General features: G+C 37.5%; 1 long non-coding RNA gene across 1 annotated transcript; it reads right to left on the bottom strand.

Moving 5' to 3' along the window:
* Positions 1 to 589: 589 nt before the first annotated feature.
* On the bottom strand, positions 590 to 1,876 carry LOC139685625 (uncharacterized). The gene is made up of 3 exons (XR_011700202.1): positions 1,815 to 1,876; positions 995 to 1,192; positions 590 to 661 (listed from the first exon to the last, which is right to left on the bottom strand). It is a non-coding gene; the product is annotated as an uncharacterized lncRNA (long non-coding RNA).
* Between the last annotated feature and the right edge of the window lie 3,298 nt (positions 1,877 to 5,174).

The following is a 5,174-nucleotide window of genomic DNA, read 5'->3' as shown; positions in this document are numbered from 1 at the left end:
GTAATTCTCCATTGAAGCCCATATTTATAACTGTTCATAGTGGGTAAAGTAAAAAATAACTCAGTCAGCCACCTACCACAGCAGAATGCGTACTTGGAATATGGACACTTCCACACCAAGATAGTGGCCTTAGCAATACCCACCACATCATCCAAGCAAAATTCAAAATTTACACTCTTTGGGCACCCTCATTAATTCCAGTGATGAAGCAACAAAATACTTCCATCAGTCTACTGTGATATTTCGTACTCAACACTTATCCATGAAGGCTAGATTTCAATACCTTAAATTCCTTCTACACACAACCAATGAAATTTTTAAGGATCCATATTACTAACAAGTAAAGCAATGCGAAAAGCAAAATTACCTGCACTCCAGATGGTACGCCTGTTGAAGATCTCCCTAGCGGATCAGGTATGTACTTCAGGTGCACTGGTTTTACTTGGGGTGTTTGGTGTGGCCCTGATGGCTCTTCCTCATTTGCCTTAGATCCAACAGGGCCAAGGCCAGTCATGGGCCGTCCTCCCTCTTCGACTGAGAGTCTGATTTTCTTCAAAATTTGTCCACTCCGGCTTATTTCATTACGTTTCTTCAAAGCTGAGGCTTTCGATATTCCGCTTATAGGATTTTTACCAGCACTTTTCACTTCCCCAATCAGCTTCTGTGTAAAGAACAGAATCTCCTCGCAATAACTTAAAAAGAAAATCTCGTGCACATATTAATGTAAAACAATATGCAATGTGTGCGGGATAAGAGAGATGAAAAGTCCATGGAATATCATATTATGAAAAGGGCCATTACTAACCCTGTGTCATTTAACTACTTACAACAATAAAATATTTACATCGCTAGAAATCTTTGCACACAAGGGAATATATATACGGTATTTTTATAATTTGCTTGCCCACTCAACATTTTATACATGCTAGGCATTTTTCTCAGTCGTTATTTTTCTACCAAGATAACTAACAATTTGAAAATTTATTCAACATACTTCCTTTTTTATGTGCACAGCACCACCTACTTTTTCCCCACTAAACAGCTTCCTTTCAGCATCATGGTCAGTAGACGGGCCTGCGCTTCCTCTTTCAACAAAGAGAGATTGTTTCCCTGCCGTGTTCTTAGTTCCGGTTACAGTACTAGCCACTGTGACACCTGCTGCAGGTGCTTTTGGCTGAGGAGCTTTTTCACCCTACAATTGTATATTAAATTAATAATCTTACAGCAATATTAATGCATTGGCACAAATCCACATGATACATTACAAATTCAGGGTAAAATTTAAAGGATGTTGCATCTCCATTTCTGAAGGAAACCACATAGTTACATTTCACTCAAGTTTTCTCAAGAAATGACCACACACAGTAAATACAAACAAAAAATGTGTACAACTGAACTTATGCAACTTGTGCCATTTTGAAAGTGAGTTCCCCAGGTCACTGAAATGAGCATAAGATTGGTTTTTGTATGCAGATGCCTTGCTTGAACTGGCTTCTTTCTGGCAACTTCAAAACCTCACCTAGCTTCATATGAGTTACAACAATATACTGTTAGAAGAACATGGAAGATGGAAGGGTTCTAACCATGTTCATTGTAAGTGAAATTGGCCAAAATAATTCACTAGTGGGAGTCTCTTTCCCAGCCTTAATTTTTCTGCTCCTTCCATGCCCTCTTTCTGTAATCCCTTTTGCAAGTCAGTCTCATGAACTTTGGATGTTTTGTTTTGGTTGCGAGATATCCATACTTTTCTTATATCACAAGTCATTATTCAAATTATAAATACTTGGTAATGGCATATATAAACTTTTACTTACCTGTGTTTTTGTGGAAATAATGGCATTACATGCCTCTATTTCCGTCAGGGCCTTGTTAAAACCTCTGATCCCATCTCTCTTTTTTCCATACCTCTCCTTATTCTCAACATAAGGAAACAAGTCTACGGAGGAGCAAAGTCCACTACAATGGAAAGAGATATGCATTAAACTCTTGTACACTATGAAATGTTGGATTGATGATTGACTACCATAAAGCACATCACGCACAAGATAACACCAATGGACTCCCAAATTCAGTTTTTCGACCTCATATCACATAATTTAATATCAACTTATACCAGTTATGGCGGAAGGACTGATATAATCTGATCACTTGAATATGCTACAGTGCCTATTAAAGAAATTACCCAATAGAATTTCAGCTCCATGTTATAATCATCATTGCTATAAATCGTTCTGTTATATCTGTTTAAACATACAGATATTGAGATTAAGCATAAAATATTTGATTGTTTGCTGTTATTACAAGCTCTTGGTTGAGTTCCTCACACTTTCACATTTGAGGGTTACCTACTTAGGATGATTGCATGCATCCTTTTCAGACCTTGTGTTTTTGTTTTGAAAAAAGATAATTTTTTCACACGAATGTCATTAATATGACAAAGTGGCCCTCTCATAACCACATAAAAATACCATATGCCTACACCAAGGTCAACGTGATTTTGGTTTAATACAATAGTAAAAGGCGATATACAATTAATTATGTGTGCCTTGCCCAATCTGGGAGTTAATTGGCCAAAGGCATGGCACAACTCATTGCGGCTCCCCTACAGCGTAATTATGAAATACACCTTTGTGGACCCTACAGGTTATCAGCCAATGACAAAGAAGAGGGAGAGCATTGGCAAAGAAGAAAGAAGAGGCCATTGAAGTGTAATTGATACAGGGTGGAAGGTGTACTTATAAAATACACTTCAGATGTAAAAATCAGGAAGTCTTCATTTTTCCTCTATTCTCAGCATCTACCATAATTCTCCTACTTGATCGCCTATTTTGAAATTGTTACCCGATTTTAATTTGTCCCTAATTCGAATTTATCACCTATATTGTATAAGTCACCCATCTTGTGCATTTCACCCATTTTGACCAACATCGCATCCCCTTCTTTAACAGTAGCTTTCCCTGGTAAAAGTGAATGATACCCTACTACTAGTTTAAAGGTGATTGCAGTTTTCAAAAACAAGAAGCTTTCTACATTTCTGAGACATTTACTTTTGACGTACACTTAATACAATTAATGTTCACATACCTCATTCTTAAAATGACTATCTTAAAGGAATTTTTTCAAAAATACAATTTACATGTATAATAAAAATAGACCAAGGCATTTATTTCTCCTTAATACTAAACTGAATTACTAACAAATCCATTGATTACATAAATTTAAATGATTATCAGCATCCTTAGCATTGCCATTTTTCATTACGTGTATTTCTAATATGCCCATTATTTAAATCTCGAAAGTATATCTGATCCTATTTCATGCCAATTGTAACGCAGTATCTTCAGATTAAACTGCTGAATATGGGTATTTAAGCCAAGAATGAGCTATGAATAATGCACTTTCAATGGTATAGTAAATTGTGGTCAAACAAATGCATAATTAACAGCTAGTTCACGCTACATAGTTACCGGTCATTCGTCCCAAAAAAAATTACTGTGTACTTCTTCGTGTTTTTCTTGTTGGAGTTCTCGGGCTCCGGGACGACTTCAACCTTATCAAGATTAAACATTAATAATAAAAATTCAAATTGAGGGGTTACAAGTCATTGTAATTAGACATTTACCATGGCTGGCCAAGCGGGATAACCCCGTATTTTGGCGAAAACCAGTTCGCCACGATGAATTGGTTTAACCATAACCAACGAGTTAGAACAAATTCCAGAAGTCCACAATTCCAAGTTTTTCACTGTGACTACTCCAAAACGAATCCTCACAATGGCACAATGTATCAGATTTTCAAACGACTTAGTGGCTCCACCTGTTCACGTGGTACTTTCGATTCATATAAGGTTATTAACTTTCATTTCTCGGTAGGTGTAATAATATCAATTGTCACATTATTTTTTCCCTGGAAAATAATGAATAGTTGTAACATGTATACTTATTTTTAAATACATTTTCAGGAAACATAAAACTTACTATATTGCGCATGATTCATTTTAAAATTTTGAAATGTCCGGTACCTCAATCATGTAATTGGTGAATATACGGCCGAAATAGTTTTCCTATCTCGCCGGAGTGTGCAGAGTATTTTTACTAATTTGCCATTATCCACAATTCTTGTCCCGAGAAGGGGTGTCATTCCGGAAATTGAAGGTTTTTTGTAGGTTTCCCCGAGCAGCTTCCAGGTCGATGCGAGGCTTTTTCCTCAATTCTGTAAAAGTGTATATTTCGACGGTTTTCGCTATTTACGTAACTATTTTCACGTTCGTCGTTTTTAAGTGGTTCAATACGACAACTGCTTTTCGGGTGAGGGATAATTTCATAAAGGGACCGAGACGACTTGATATTAGGTTTAAGTGAGATTTTACCACGTTGTACTTTTCTCTTTCTCCGTGTGGGTTAACTTATTTCAATGTGGTTTTATTAAATAAACCAGTGCACAATGCATTACATATTTTCATTTTTTTTATTTTCCCGCTGGGAACTATTTTTAACAAATAAATGACACTATGAAATTACTTGTAATTAGAAATATTTCTGGTGAAAAAATAAAAATGGCCAAAAGAAATTCATTTTTCTAATGATCTTGAATATTCCTATGGAAAATCAGCGCAGTCGCATAGAACATGACCACTGTGTAGGTGGTCAGGAAGGAAGTTAATTTGAACCAGGCCCACAGGAAGGCTAGGAAGTTTTTCACCACCGATCCCTGAAATAGATAAGGCAAGGGATTATCAATAAAATCTGTATTAGAAATCACTGGACTCTATGCCCACTAAAATCAAAAATAATTTCTGGAATACTAGGGACTTATTACGGTACGTTACGGTATCCAAACTACCAATTTATAACCACCACACCGCGCCACAGCTGGAGGCAGCAGAAACGGACGAAAGACGGCCTGCCGCCTTTACATCGCGCCCAGTTACGCTGCCTGCACCGCCAGACCCTCAGCCCCCAGGTGCTGCACCGCGCACACAGCGCGGCGAACGGACAACCCGATCTGAGAGACGCCTTCGCTTTCCGTCACATCTTGTAGAATTTCAACTATAATTTTCCCTTTATCTTTCGTTGTCTTGACTTCATTACCTAACCTGTCATGCTTCCACCACCTCTCCAACCTCATTCCTTGCCCGCGTCCCCTTTATCACCTCCCGTTTCCACCATTTTTCC

This window comes from Hetaerina americana, unplaced genomic scaffold (assembly GCF_022747635.1).
Source record: "Hetaerina americana unplaced genomic scaffold, ioHetAmer1.1.p SCAF_12, whole genome shotgun sequence".
In the NCBI taxonomy this organism is placed as follows: Eukaryota; Metazoa; Arthropoda; class Insecta; order Odonata; family Calopterygidae; genus Hetaerina; species Hetaerina americana.
This window is presented reverse-complemented; position numbering and strand designations above follow the sequence as displayed.